Here is a 16,439-nt window from a genome sequence, read left to right as displayed (position 1 = left end):
GAAAACAACCCCAAACCCAACTTGGAAGGAATGGACAAATGTACATCTTCAAGAAGAGGGCTTTGAAGCTTTCTGGAAGCTTTGCCTCCTTTTTACCTGCCATTCATAAATTCTCTGTCATAAATCTGATCATCACAGGAATTAATCAGGCTGAAGTGAATGTCAATGAAGGGCGTTTGTCACCTTATGGCATCCGCATTTTCTCCTGTAGAAATACTTTTTGGCCATGTCACTTGTTCAGGCAAAACAGGAACTTCTGGTTTCTATGTTGCCAGCCAAATATATCTACCCAAACCTCCTATTATCTAAGATAAGAAATGTACTTAGTGTCTTCAAGCTACCTCCTAGTAACTACATTTCTATATACTATAAATGTTGTCCCAAATTCTCATGGCAAAAAGGATGAGTAAAGGGTTAAGTTTGCTTCATCTTGATCTGAGACTTAAAGGCAAAGATGGGGGAGAATATTGTCTTGTAATTCAGGGATTTCCAGTGCTGCCATTCAAACACCTTACTCTAAAAATCATAATACTAACTTAAATGTTACCAAATTTTAAAAAACAGCTAAGGGAAGTGTTTTATTAGAAACATCTTCATGATTTAGGAGTAATGATGCTGAACAGGGAACACTAGAATGATGTGGGGATCTCTGTGTCACAGCATGCTAGTGCTCCCAAATTCTCTTGCTGATTTGTCTCAGACATCACCTTAGAAATCACAGTGTGTAAGGATTTGGGTGTGCTTTATTTCCTTTCCATCTCCTTGCCTGACTTCCATTTCTGTTGCTTTAAGTCAGGAGGACAAGTACAATTGTAATTATGGTGTACAGCCTGTAAATCCCCATACATACTGATCTAAAATATTTGCAGTTTTAGCCTGCAAACTTCTTCATCCAGACCCCAGTAATTCTTGAAAACAATGTTACCAGGTCTGGTAGTGATTTTTAGAGTAAAATTCATATCTCTGTTAGCAACGCTGACATTTCTGGTTCATGTTACACAGAACAGTGAGGTCACAAGCTGTCTGGACTACGCTTGAACTGGGGATGGAGATTCAAAGTACCGCATTCTTCTCCCCTGAGCAAAATCATGTTTGTTTAGGTTCACGTGGAGTTTGGGAGTTTGGGAATGTTTACTAATTACCGACACTGCTCAACTGTGAACAGCTGCTTGGCACAATTTCAATGCATGTGTCTAAATCTTGACAAGCGCTAATTAAATCTGGCCAACAAAAACCCCATTAATTTGCACACCCCACTCACCAGTAGATGGCCTTGGTCACAAAGCTATTGTGGCTGGGAAGTGACTGACACTAATGAGCGTAAGAGGGAAAAAGAATAAAATGGTAAAGGCATTGATTCTCATTTAAGTGCTATTTAAATCATTTAGACTTGTCTTATTAAAAAGTCTTGATATTCTTACTGGCTTTCATCGACCCAACGATAGTGTCTTGTGTTCTCTCTGCAGTGCCTACCCATTTTGAAGTGGCAATTTAACAGCATTCTTAATATGGGAAAGACGAGTTGTACATGTGAATTCACGCAGACACCCTAGTGTCTGACAGTAGCAAACCTTAGTTTTGTATTCACATTTTAAAGTATGTTTATCATGTTGATTGTGGTTCCTTTCCCTCCTGTCCCAACATTGTCAGATTAATTCGGCGGCCGCATTCAACTTTCTCCAGTTTTTAAGGCATGTTCAAGCATGACCTTACCTTCACTTTAGGTTATATTTAGTTAATTATTTTCAGGTCTTATGGCTGGAAAGCCATTTAGTAGTAAAAGTCATATTGTTTGTCACAATAGTGATCATACTCCTTCAGAACTTCACAAGTCCTGTGCTTCTCTTTTCAGTTGTGTGGCGTGGTTAAACTTGTTTTCTGCCCGGTGTGCCCCACTGCTGCAGGTGGGGGCCTTTGAGATTCCTCACAGGCTGTAGTCACATGATGGCTCCCAGCTTACATGAGATGGGGTACAAGCGCACGTAACAGAAAGTGTCTCCAGCTTCATCCTTCCCTCTCACATGGATGTGACAGTTGGTCTCTAAGCATTGGCCCATGCGTGGGCACAGGAAGAGGTACTTAGCTGTTAAAAAAAGCAAGTATTGCCTATGCAGCTGTGCTTTTGTTCTTCTAAGGGAAAGGCAGCTGGGCCAGATGGAGTCGCTCAGTGAGTACTGACCACAATGAGTCATAGGGGTTTCCCTCCTTGTCTTTTACCTTTTTTTTCCGTTGCTGATGTGCTATTCTTTCCGGTTTCTACAGTCCTGCCAAATAGGATGGAGGTTGAGTAAGTTACTATGTGTATCTACAGCACTATTGAAAATACCCCCTTTGTCACAACTCTGTCTCTTATGTGTGTTTTGTCTGAATTCAACCATGTATGCTTTTCCTAATATAAGGTTCTCCTATTGGAAGTTGATGGGGAAGCTGTCATGGATTTTAATGGGAGCAGACTGAGTACAACTTTTTTGCTGCCTTTGAAGTTACTCTGTCAGAAATAGAGGCAAGCTAAAATTAGGCACGCTGTAGTTTCTCTTGTGTGCCATTTCCTCCTTCCTCTGTTGTCACAGAACAAGACTTTTGATAGTGAGCTTGGTACTGTAGCGCTCAGGATCTATGAGGGAAAGGAGCAGGACAAGCAAAGCAAAGTGCATGCACAAGCAAGGTCAGATCACAGTAGTATTAGGCTGTTAGGACAAGATTGTCCACATGGACAAGTCCGTCTTTTCGGCATTGGAAATCTTCTATCCCTGATTTGCTACTGTTGCACCTGGCAGAGGAGATGGCATTTCACCAAGGATGCAGCCCTTTGCCTCAAGGACATGGGAGATTTGGCACGTATAGGGAAACAACTGGTGACTTCAATGTTCCTCTAAATTATATTTTGCAGTTGACAGTAACCTCTTATATAACTAGCTATGCTCCTACCCTGATTTGTGTATGAGGGAAGGATCTGAGTTTCGAAGATAGAACTGAGGTCCAACCTTAAGTTTGCAGAGATTTCACAGTCTGATTGGGGAGGCACGGGAGAGGCTGCCCAGGTAAAGCTGTGGTAAATCAGAGCCAGCTACAGGCTGTCTCTGCCTTACACTAATTAGCAGCTGGCATATCCCTCAAAATCAGGAATGAAGAAGGGGAGGGAGGGAAATGCCTTGATAATCCCTCTCTTCTGAACTTTCTGGAACCGCTTGGCAAGTGCAGCATCCATAACTTGACATCCATAACTTAAGTACTAGCTGCCAAGTCTGGAGACTAAAGCTTCAGCGGTGCGATTTGAGTATGTGGGTAGCCTTGTTAAAGCCCATGGGTCTGTCGGAATGTCAGTTTCTGTGCTTGCTGGTGGTGTTACGCTGTTTGAGGACCTTCAAGCTTCTTATCTGCAGTACAGCCAAACAAGGTCATTACTTGTGATGTTATTTTTTTATAATGTGTGTATCATTTTATAAACTGAGAACTGATAAATATAAATAATGGTTTGGGGGATTTTTATATATACTTTCAGAGGGAACAGGGTTGGGGGACTGCAATATAAAGTGAAGAGCAAGCTAATGAAAATGAATTTGTGTAGTCCATAACTCATGTCATGCAAGGCATTGACCGTTAAACAGGTAAACATCTAATCACTGCTGGCTTGATTGGGTGGAAACTAAGTCATGAAGAGATCTACCTTGGATTGGCAGCTGCCTGAAATCTCTCACTTCTTGTATGTTCAAAGTACATATTTTATTAAAATCTGTAATGAGCTCAGTGCAGCACTTTGTGCTTTTTAATTACCAGTAGGATGACTCCTCCTTAGGGGGCTGAGCCTGAGGTAGACCTATAGCAGAACCTTCTGAGCTGTTAACCCCCTCCCTATGTTTTTTGTCATTAGTGTCATTAAGTCACCTTTTTTCTCTGAGGTAAGAGGTATTTTTCATAAGGTAGAATAGTAGAGAAATCACTGATCCCTTTGGGTGTAGTGTGCACTTCCATTATTAATACACAGACTTCTGTATGGACTTCTGCTGAGAAGTGCTTTCAGAAGGCATCATTCCTGCTGTTGTAGTTCAATCTTTGCCTATGAAAGCATGGTGCAGCCCAGTGGTGAGAAAATTAAACAGTGTGATTTCACTCTTGCCATAAGGTTTCTGTCCTCTGTCTAAGAGGATAGTAAAACACTTGTACAAGTACTTGTAAAGATGGTAGACTCATTGTGGCTTGGATTATAAACTATTAGATTGTGTATCTACTTAAAAGTTATACTATAGTGCAGTTTCAGAAACAAATCAACAGATCATGTTTTGAGTCAATTTATATCAGCCTTCAGCTTTCTCTTGACATGCAGAACTCTGCATGATAACAGTAATTATAATAAAATCTTAGGTGGGATGATTTCTTCTGTGAGTAAGGGAGGGCTTTTCCTATTATCATTCACATTATTTTGTGGTGGTTTTTGTTTGTTTGCATTTTGTTTTTCATTCTCTCCTAAACATCAGCAGTTAGTCAGGGCTGAAGAAAGTGTTCCACTGCTGAGAGATAGTATAGACATCTAAGGGAAAAACAGATTCTTTATCTGGTCAGTCATTCTTACATGTTTCACATTATACTTTCAGATTCTGGGTTGGAAAGGAGGTGGGTTTTTACTGCCAGATTGGTAAGGTTCACTGTCTTTCTCTGCAGTGGGGGCTGTCATCTCCTGATGGAATCATCTGTGTGTATTTTGCCCAGTTCTCTGCCAGTATGGTGTCTCTGGGTACAGCTTGTGCTGCAGGGTCTCCTGCAGTGTACAACTTAATCTCTTGCTTTCATTTCACTGAAGTATATGGGTTTCAGCAGGGGTAGCTGGGTGAAAGTTAGTGCCTGCATTATACTGGAAGTCTGCTTAAGTGATCTAATGGCTCCTTCTGGCAAAATCTGTGAAATTAGAATAGCAGAAGCAGAGAGAGGAAGGGGATCAAAGGTGGATGGTAATGCAAGATTTATATAAAGAGGAAGCTGTATGTATTCTGACTCTTTAGAGCAGAAGCTGTAACAGAGTTGATTGTTAGAAATCAACAATAGAAATAGCAATAAGTTTAGCTAAACTGAGCAAAATAAAAACAGTTAGAAGGTCAGTGTTCTGACGGGATGTTGTTCTCTAGCTGCTCATCTCTGCTAAAAGGTAGGTGAGTATTAATTTTTCTCAGAAATTTCAGTGTTGTACTTGCTCTTGTCAGGATGCCACCTCAGAATCCTACAAGAAATTCTCCTTCCCGCTAGCATATTGGCAATCTAAACAGGCAATAGAATTTGTCTTGATTGTATGAAAAAAGTAGGATAATCTCTGTGTTATCAGGAAGAAACTAGGTCTAGAGGATTTGTAGTGACTTGCCTCAGTTGTGAGGGAAGTCTTCAGAAAACTTTAAAATATGAAGACACATCTGCTGAAGCCTTCATTTGCAAGACCTCAGGTTACTTCTCTTTACCAGCAGTCAGTGCCTTCTCATGAGACTGTCTGATATATTCAGTCTGCAGTCAAATGGCCTTCTTGCTTTCCTACTTATTTACAACCCTCTTCTTTCCCAACCTTCTTGCAGATCTAGCGTTCGTACAGCAGCTAATTCAAGAGGTTAGCTGGTGATACTCGTTCGCAGATGCATTAATCTCATTGGAGTCTCAGAATCATTTGATTGTCTTTTCTCAAACATCTCAGTGTCTCTAATAGCCTAACCGGAGCTGAGCACACCACTGCAGATGAGCCTGCTGTATTTATCTGGTGTTGGAGTAATTTCCTCTAACTTCATACTTCTATTTATGTATTCTCAAGCTTGGTTTGCAGGATCTCATTTCTCCTGTTAAGCATAGTAGCAAAGAGTACTTGAGATTTCTCCCTAGCATTATTTCTGACCCTGTGTGTGACCAGTAAGGATTTCTTTCCTTGTTTCATTGGGTTTTTTGTCCAATGACACGTTACCACCATAGTCTCTTTTCACTTTGTTTTTAACCCTGTGTGTTCCTAGTCTTTCTACTATATTCAGTATGCTCTTCCCTTCTTTCTTGTTCCTTTTGCTTTCTTTATGGTGTATTAAGTGATGATTTCTTCCATCCTGTGCCCAGAAAAAAAAGTAAAATCTACGTTTCAAAGATTATGCCCAAAGCTACTTCAAAAAAAAAAAAGTTTGCTGATTCAGACATTCAAAAAATGCCAGAGGAAGGCCAGCATTAGTTTCCTGTTCTCAGATTTTCATGAGCTCTTATCTTGCTGCTTGTCTGCAGGTCTCTGCTGGGACAGGCATAGCTGCGTCACTTGAAGTCACGGCCTGTCTGGATGCAAGTGATTCTGAAAATTGACCAGAGTACCATGTCATAGTGCATGCTCCTTCCTGCACAGGTCTCTAGTCATATTCTTCTTATGTAAATCGATATCCTAACTTTCAATATAGTTTATTTGATACGTAAAATTTCTGTGTCCATTCAAGCACTAATCCAGCCAATTGTTTGAGCACAAAAGACCTAATTGTTTGCTTTAGTTTCTGTGCTGCTTTACTAAGACAATGTCCCTGTAACTTACATGATCTTTCCTTATTGCTAAAACTTTTCTTAAACTTTCACTAGACATCTACTTAAAGAACCCTCCCTGTACCATTTGGGTGTAGAATGAGCTACAAAGCAAAGAGGATTTTAAAAGGATTCAATTAGATATATAGTCTTGCTTGCTTGCTTCTTAGCTGGTTTGATGGATTTTGTGGTTTGTAAGAGCTGTTGTGGGGGAGTTTTGAATCGCTTTCTCATCTCTTTTAATTTCTTGTTTGTGTTCACAACAGGCTGCCTGTTTTGGTAGTCTTCTATATTTCTCCCTAGTGGACTATATTTCCTGGGTTGGTGGGGTTTTTTTGTGAACAGCACCATATGTAATTGTTTTACCATTCTTGCTTTCTTCCTGAATGATTTGGCAACTACTTTGGAGCTCTTACCCAGATATACATCCCTCTCCCAAGTGTGTCAGCTTTCCATGTTCCCAAGTTAGTCCTGAACAAGACTGGTTTAAAATCCACATATGCACTTTCACATATTTCCATTTTCCTTGCCCGCATTTCTTTGTGAAGTCTTGACAGCACTATTGCAGTGCCTTTACTGATACCCAGATATACATCCCTCTCCCAAGTGTGTCAGCTTTCCATGTTCCCAAGTTAGTCCTGAACAAGACTGGTTTAAAATCCACATATGCACTTTCACATATTTCCATTTTCCTTGCCCGCATTTCTCTGTGAAGTCTTGACAGCACTATTGCAGTGTGCCTTTACTGACTCCACAGCAATTTGGAGGATACAGGTATCTGAGGGAAGTGGCTTGACGCTGCCACTTCAGGTGTTCTTAAACTGGTAGTCCTGATTATTGATGAAGACCACATCTACATATGTGGTCTTTGTGCGTTTTGTTTGGGTTATTGGTGTGGGTTTTTTTTTTCCCAAACGCTGCATCCAACATAATGTTTTATAAAATAAATCACTGAATAAATTTAACTTCTGTCATCAGCGCCCTAAATGCCTGAGGTGCTTTCTGCTTCATATTCACAGGGCTAAAGTTGCACATAATTAAAATCCTGTCATTTCAGCATGAATTATTTTATTGAGTCGTATTTTATTCACATGCCTTTTCTCATTCAAGGTTCTCTGGTATGCATCAAACACTTGCACATTAGTCCTACAGTCTGCTGTAGCAGCTTAACTTAGATTAATTTCTTATGCTCCTTAGTTTGTGAAACAGCTCTGGTTTTGAGTTTTAGCTTCTGTGTTTTCCACACTTTCTCCTCTTCTGTTTTTTCTTCCCCCTAGAAATTGTCCAGAAAGATTGTATTTTCAGTGGATATTTGGATGTCTGGCACTAAATGCAGATCAAAGATCCTAAATCGGAAACACCGTATGTGTTCAGGGGATTTAAATGTAGCATGTTTATTATAACTCATTTAAATAGCTTTTTATAACTTCCATCCCATTATTCTCAATGCCATGTTCAGTCCTAGTATTCTTAATGGTGATTTCCACCAATGTAGACAAGAGCAACACCAAGTAAATGTGGAAGAAAAGTCACTTTGCAAATACAGGAGTATTGTCCCTGGGAAGAGAGTGCTGAGGAGAGATATGGATTCGTAATTCTTCCCATTTTGTTTTGTCTTCCTAGGCAAGAGCGGACTGTGCTGCATGGAGTTTCTTCAGACAGTGTGCAAGTTACTGCATGATTAATATTATACTGGGATGGGTCTGCCAAAATTCTTAAACCATGCACTGTAGAGCTGTGTGTGGTCATCCTTAGGCAGTTTTTAAAATAAAAGGCACCAAAGGAAGTCCCCATGTGGCATAAGGCATAAACACTTCAGAGGGGTCAGAAGGCACATGTAAATATATGACATGCTGGCAAAATAATCCTGGTGTTTAAAGTATTGTTTCAATTTTGCTCACCTCCCTCAGCTTAGTTCTCAGGTGTAATGAAATTCCTAAAGAACAACTGTCCTTTATGCTTGCTACACTGCTTCATATTTTCCTGGGTATACGGCTGTTTAACCAGCTCACAACCAGTGCTTTAACAGTGCATATCATGCACTAACCCCTCAGCGTATTGGTAATGAGGATAAGGTACAGAAACCTAAGGTATGTGTCACTCCTAAAAAGGTGTTGTATACATACAGAAATGTAATATATGCATGCCCTATAAGCCAACCATTGTAACCGGTCTTTCTAAATCACTGAGACATTAAAGACCTGTTTTGCATGCAGCTTTCAGAGCATTTTATTTAATATGTTCCTTTACAGATGGAAATGGAAGTGGGTGGAGGAGGTTTTGAATATCCAGGTTCAGTTGCTGAGCTGACGAGAGAATGCAGTTCTCCAGTCCCAGCCTAGTGCAGTTTCTGTCAGGTCACAGTCTACCTCCAGTATTTGTGCTTCATTAGCATGTTCTTTTAAAGCGTGCATTTTGCTTGTTTGAGGCCTGATGGATCTATTTTTCCAAAGGCCTGAGTACCTAGGGTTTTTCAATGACTTAGTGAATGGTATTAGGCAGTTGCACTGCTGAAGTCAGCTCACATAAGACATGACTCAAAACCTATTCAGTCTTATAAATGACTCCCTTTTATTTCAGCGTGCTTCAGAATAGGCTGCGATTCACTGAGGAGCCTGGGCACTCAACAATATAAGGTGCTGGTGAGTGTACTAGCCCTGGTCCTACCAAATGTTCTGTAGAAGTACCATGGATTACATATTTTTACTCTTGCTTTTTAAGTTTTGTGGATTTCTAGGAATTCTGGTTTGTTGGTTCTTTGGTGGTTTTTTTGGGTTCGGGTTTTGTTTTTGGTTTTTTTTTTTTCAGAATTATGACCAGAGTGCCTGTCACACTGCTGACTTTATAATTCCAGTTTCAGATTCCTTTTATAAATCTGAGCCTCAGTTTCCCAGTTTGATAAGTTTTCTTAAGAACTGCTCGGAACATGTTCTTGAGTATTACTGTGCATGTTGCTTTGCCACAGAGCAGGAGCAATGACTTTCCTCTCTTCACTTAGTGCAGTCCAAAGCCCAGCTTTGCATGAAACCAGACCGTTCTACCCTAGCATGGTCTTGGAGCAGTAAAATAGCCTCTATGGTGTTACGTGGGGGACAGCCTGGCTGTCCCGAGCAGCTGTATGCTGCTTTCCTCAGAGCAGCGGAGCTCTCTGAGCCAGCCCTCTCCGTGAATCAAATTGCCCAGTGTTTGTGCTTCAAATACTTCCCTGACCTATATACCAGACTAAAGCTTCCTGTTCTAATATTGATTTAAGACTTAAGTATCAGTGGCTTATTTTTCTACATTATAATTCTCTTTCCTATTTAACAGTCCTCTGGGATATGCAGAGGGCCAAAGTTAGACCTTCCTGGCAGTCAAGATTGGGGGGAGGAGGGGGTGGTGGGAAGGCATGTGCAGGACATTGATGAAAAGAGGCAGAGCTTGAATTACAGTGCAACACATGAAGTATTTTGGTTCAGCAATCAAATTGTGTACTGTACTACCTGCCAAAATAGAAGAAACACAACTCTCATTCTCTTGCAAGCTCTCTCCTGTATTTGTTAGCTTATCTTAAAGCTTCATCTTATTTATAAGCTCTGACCCAGACTTCTCATTAACTGTTCACAAAACACTAGAAGAGGAAAGTAGAAGGTACTTTCTGCTTCATGTAGCGCTCATGAAGAGCTTTTCTCTCAGAGAAAAGAGAAAATAGCCAGTGGTGATAAAAACTCACCATGCTTACCCTCATGAGTAAAGAGTACTGCTGCAGCATGTGCTGCTTCTCCCCAGGATCCTCATGTGGCAGCAGTCAGCACAATGCTCCTAAGTGCTCCACACAGCAAACAATTTAATTGTGGGCAAAGAAAGGTTTACTCCTCTCCTTTCCCCCCCTTGGCTACCTAGTCCTTCTGTTACTTCTTTGCTGTTTTTAATTAAAAAAAAAAAAACTGTCCTAGACTGGGCTCCCAAAGGAGTACAGACTGCTCAGAAATCATTGGGTTATTTTCTCGGATATCAGCCTGATCCAGCAGTCATGAGCTTTGTGGAAGTGTAAGAAATCACTTATATTCCATCTCTGCATGTGGTCAGCCCTGCAATACTGCGTTGCAGGATTGTGCCTTCTTTCAGCAGCGGTTCTCCCTTGTGGAGCCTAGTCTCTGCAGTTGAACCAGTGCTTGGGCAGCCCACTGTCCCCAAATGAATCTTGTTATGTTCAGACCATCATCTGCATAGTTGTTGGCATCCTGGTATTACATACTAATCTTCCCCCTTATTTTGTTGTCGTTGTTCTGATCCAATATTGCTGGCCACAAGCAGTCAAAAATGACATTAGTGGTTTAATATTTGTAAAACTTACTTGTAAAACAAACTAAACTCTGAGATCTGACTGCTTTTGGTTTGTTTCATTCTGGCTTTCTGGGCTTGTACGCTCATTAAAGGCATCTTTTTCTTTGAAGCTTTTCTCTGGGACAATCTCCTGACATTTCTCAGGCTAGGAGTGCGTAGCTTCCAGTGCCACTGAGACTGTCCCCAGTTCACATGTTTGTAGGAAATGGGGGTTTAGGATCCATGTGAAGCATGATAACAGTCACAGGAGTCAATAACAGTGCTTACTCATGTTTGCAGGTGGAGACTATACACAAGCACGAGCTAGCTGACCAGCCCTGCCCATGAAAACAAAAAAGGGCTTTAGATCTTTTCATCTGTGTGTTGGCATGTGAGATTCTCTTTTCCTTTTCATAAGTGGCACATACCTTACTTTAAGGAGGTGGTGGCATTCTTGTCCAAACTTTACTTTGTAAGTCAAAGCCATCTAAATGCAATTCTACTAGCTGCTGTCTCCTGAGGCTTAATCTTTTCCACCTTTTCTGGTTAAGGGAGATTTTAAAAGTACTAGAAGGAGTTTACCCTGTGTGCTTTCTTCAGTCCTATTTAGGAAGGGAAAGCATTTCTAATCCTCCCAACCCAGGAGAATTTGAATGCACTGGGAACACTGACAGTCTCTTAGTATTCCCCTTCAATAGATACATATATATAACTACTAAAAAAAAATCTCCCCACACTACTTACTAAAACTACATCTTCCATAAGGCCAGAATTCATAATAGTCCCTTGGGTATAAGCAAGATCAGCACCTGACCATTACTTTTTCCGGTAGGAAGCTCAGAGTTGCAGGATGATGTTCTTGTACGGCAAACTGTTCCTCAAAATGTTTGATGTATGTGCAAATGAAAAAAAGGATGCCTTTGTATTTAAATTACCCAGTTAATCTAGAATATTACAGACAATTGTTGTAATCGTTAGAGAATTTACTTCTCACTAGACAAAAAAGAGGCTACGCAATGAGACTGGATCACTTTTTTCAATGAACAGAAAATACTCTTGACCAGTTTAGTTCCTGCCCTAGAATAAAATCTGTATGGTTCACCTCTGCTCACGGGTGTATATACACGTACATCTGTGGAAGGTTGGAGGAATTAATAAGGATTCTGAAGTAATATAGGGAATTTTTAAGAATAAATTCCTAACCCTCAGCCTGCCTGTTGCCTGGAATTTGTTATCGCTTCTGGAGATTTGACTGAAAGAGGCGGGCCCCAAACTGAAAAATTATTTATTTGGGATAGCTTAAGGTAGCTGGGATCAAATTGTTAAGAATGTTATTATTGGTGACTGTTTGAAGATCTGGAAGGGGGTTATCCTGATGACCGTAAGGCTATGCTTCTGCCTGCCCGAGTAAGTAAACATCCCTATGTGGAGGTCCATGTGTCACTGTTTTAGTTACAATTGAACTTCCAGTTGGTAAATCTGTTTAGTGTCTCTCTTCAAAAGCCATCTTACTCTCTTATCTTTATTCCTTTAAAAAAATAAAAACTACTTTTTTCTGCAAGACAGCTACATTGTTTTCTGGACACTAATTTTAGCATTATCCATTCAAGATGCTTATGGGAAGGATGTTGCAGAGAAACAGCGGGTGAAAGTATTGGTTTGAAGCTATCAGTCAGCTGTAGTCGTAGCTTTTGAGATGCAAAGTTTCAAGCTATGCAAGACCTAGACTCTCTTCTGACGTCTACCAGCCAGGCCCCCGGCTTGTCTAGTTTGTAACAGGGGGGGTCAGAACAGATGTGGTGTACCTCTCCTCCCTGAAGTGATTGTATTTCACATGGTGAGGCAGCAGAGGCAAGGAATGGAGCAACAACGTTTCAGACAAACTGGCTTGGGTTAGGGAACCTTTCCTGGAAAAATAAATGCAGCACAAGATGTAATGAGCACAGCTCATTGAAAAGGAAACTGCTTCAAAATGCTGCAAGGAACAATGCCGCACCAGTTGAGGCAGACACTTTTGCACGATTCTCCCAAATGACTCCCTGTAATTAGACTGCATTGGCTCAGGCTGAAGAAGAAAGAGAATCTTTAAAGATGGTTTTGGAAAGGTTTTTTTTATTATTGTTTCTGTATGGAAAGCATATGTTTTTCCTTAGCATCGCATTTACATTCTGTGAGTCTGCATGCACTAACTTGATTTGACTGTTTATGAAGAATATGAAATGCTCCCTGGTGGTAGCATTTATCCACTCCCTGTTTTCTTCCAGGGAAATGAATTGCCTTTCTAGTAAACATTGTTTCTGGAGCTGGAAGTATCAGGGAAAACGAGTTTGTGGGTGGGCTCTTTGATATTCCCTGAATCTGCAAAATACCTTTGTGCCACATGTCTAAAAGATTCTACTCACGTTCTTGCTCAGAAGTGAAAAGGGAAGTTTTACTGGCGGACAAAGAAGAGCTCTCACAAGGGTAAGGAAAATATCACAAAGTAAAATACCTCTAAAATGACAAGACCTGGCAGTGAGACACTGAGGTATTTGCCCTTTGTAATGTCATGATTAGTTGCACAGGATTATGATGTAAAGCTGAAGTCTCTCCTTCTTCCAAGGTTTTTGCCTAAACTAATGCTTTTGATGATCCCGGTACAAGCTATTGCTATGAATGCTGTACAAACAGTCACCCATCACTTAAAAGACTGAAGAGCATGATAGACTCTAGTTATAGATGTGAACAATGATGCTAACATTATGAACTGTCCAATGCCAAGTCGTTTTGTTCATTTGCTTGCTTACTTGCATTACGAGCTCAGTGAAATTAACTTCCTTAATAAAACACTTATTTGAATTAGGCAGGAGGCACCAATACTGCCTTTGACTTGAAATTTCAAAAATATTGAACTCTGAATGAATGGATGTGAACATGACTTTTTCATTATTTTGCATTAAAATTCAGGTGGTTTTAATTTAGACCAAAATAATCTTTGCTGTACCTTAGAGATAACTTTGGCCTCATATATTTATGGAATTAGCCTGTAGTTAATTCATGCTGATGCTAGGAAAAAGTATGCAAGCACTGAAGTAGTTTAACCAAAAATAGGTAACATAGCTTGCTGTTTTGATAACCACCACCTTTTTCCATCACAGTGAAGAATCGTCTTACGAACCTCTGATGTTTGATCACAATGTCAAAATCCTTGTGGGGTAAGTAAAGCAGATGGCTTAACTTTTTTTGTAGTATTTTCTCACTTATCAGCATACACTTAGAGGAAAAATGTAACTCGGATAATATTTTAAAGTTTAACTCATTGTATGCATACCTCTGCCGATCAGTATGTGACAATTAAGAACCTGGTTTATGGTTAGAGGAAGATAAATTGTTCCATTGTTCCCTTCTCACACCAGCCACTTCTATTACGCCAAGTTGCAGGTACCCAGAAAACAAACGCTATCATCTGCTTTATCAAGTGACCTGTCACAGATGACAGATAATTGTTAGTGATCTTGTTACCATGAACAAACTGTTTTGTACGTGAACGCTGTTGATAATATATTTCTAGAAAACATTTAATTCAGGGAGAATTCATAAGCAAAAAGAACCCCCATCTTCTGCATGTTTTTTTGTTTTGTTCCAAGTGACTTGTCACAACTGTAGATATTTACAGAAGTTTTCATAAATGGCAGCAAACTAATACTTCTTTTCTTACAAAATTTGATAAGGATAATCTTACTTTGATCTTGGAAATTTTTGTAATCACTAAAGTTGATTGATAGGGATTATTTCACCCTTCTGTGTGAATAATATTAGAAAAAGTTTCATAAAACAATGCAACGGTTTAGAAAAGGAAATGCTGTGTAATCATAGGCTAAATTTAAGTTGGCAGACAGCTCTCAATACAGGTTGAAATGTGGCAAGGTCACTATGTCCTTCCTGCCTACTATTTGCTGAAAGAATAATTCCTGGAATCCTTGATTATGGTCAGAAACATGAACTTCTTATCTGAAAGCCAACATGTGTCAGTGTGATGCCCTTAACATTGTTTTGGGATTAGATCTTGATGAAAAGTGAGAAAGACTTGAAGACTCATCTTAATAAAAATGTTTCATGCACTTTCTTTTCCCTGATACTTGGTCAAATACATTTTGAAACGTCTCTTAACTAAAACTCATATTTCCTCGTAATAATGTATTACAAATAAATTTTAAAAACTCAAACACTAGGGAGGAGAGTAGGCTTGAACGATGACCAAGTGTTTTTCCCTTTCTCTGGGTTTATGTGGAAGAAATGTACCTATTGCTCTGGATCCATATACCTGACAACAGTATATAAATGTTTTCTAGGAATCCTCTTCAGAATTGCATGTTACACACCAGTCCTGCCATATTCTCAAAAACCTCACAAGCATAGGAAATAAAATGTACTTCCACCACTCTCTGAATATAGGTAAGGATTATGGTGGACTAGTACGTTTCCATCACAAGCCAGGGAGCAGTTCTAGAGGCAGGCTCTGAGAGGAGGCTCAATGTGTTGCCAGCAAGTTTGGAGCACATGGTGCGTCTTTAAAATCCCTTCTCAGAGAAGAACGATACTTAAAATAGACTCCTTTTCTGTAACACCATATGTAAGCTATTATCAATCAAAACTTTTCCAAACTAATTGTTCAGCATTCTATAAAAGGAACCTTCTCAAGCAGCAGGGAGCCCCCACCTCGTGAAATGCAGAGGAAATGTGCTCAAAACAAAGAAGGAGTTCTCCGTTTTAAAACCTAGAGAAGGGTTTAGAGGTACAAGCAAACAAGTTTCTTATGATTGCGTTTATGTATTTTTATATCTCTATCAATGTGCCTATTTAATCTAAAAATATAAAATCATGAGATCTTATTCTGAAGAGGGCTATCTTGTTCTGGTTATTTTTTTGCTGTGTTTTATAAGAAGCTAGACAGCGGCTTATTATAGGAGGCATAGTTAACCCTAGTAACTTAGAAACAGGAAAATTTTGATGTTATTTTAAGCGCAAAGCAAGCTCTTCCTTTGCCTGTGCAATATGAAAGCATACAGTTTATGAAGCTCTGATCCCCTTGTCTTACACTGCTTGTCTGCCTAGTGTAAGCAGTGCAGAGAAGCTAGGCTGTCTGTTGGCAGTACCTCGTGGCCACCACCATTCAGTCTGAAGAGCAGTTCTGGCTTAGCAAGCAGTTCTGGGCATGGGGCAGAGCTGATAATGGCAGCTGTGCTGCCAGCTGCATCGTGAGGAGTTTGGGACCTTCAAAGGGATCTTCAAGCCTCTATAACTATTGCTGCTGCATTTTTTTTTCTTCATGGTTGTGGTAACTGTTTATTTCCATCTTGGAGGTTGGCTGCAGAGGAAGCAATTTTAAAGGCATCAGGTAGATTAGAACAGCCTCTCACGCTGTATTGCATAACCATCACTTATCTCTTCTTGACAAAACTTGCAGAGCAAATATTACCCTCCTCAATGAAATGGTAGCTGAGTTGCAGGTCTAGACTTCAGGAAAAAAACAAGTGTTTCAGACCAGCGTTCCTTCTTTCTGCTTTCAATCCTGGCTTTTCTGGAGGTACATAAATCCCCGATACATTAAATTAGTGTCCTTTAAAGCTGTGTTGCTG

Source organism: Aptenodytes forsteri, unplaced genomic scaffold (genome assembly GCF_000699145.1).
Source record: "Aptenodytes forsteri isolate BGI_AS27 unplaced genomic scaffold, ASM69914v1 Scaffold183, whole genome shotgun sequence".
Taxonomy (NCBI): Eukaryota; Metazoa; Chordata; class Aves; order Sphenisciformes; family Spheniscidae; genus Aptenodytes; species Aptenodytes forsteri.
Note: the sequence above shows the minus strand (reverse complement) of the source record.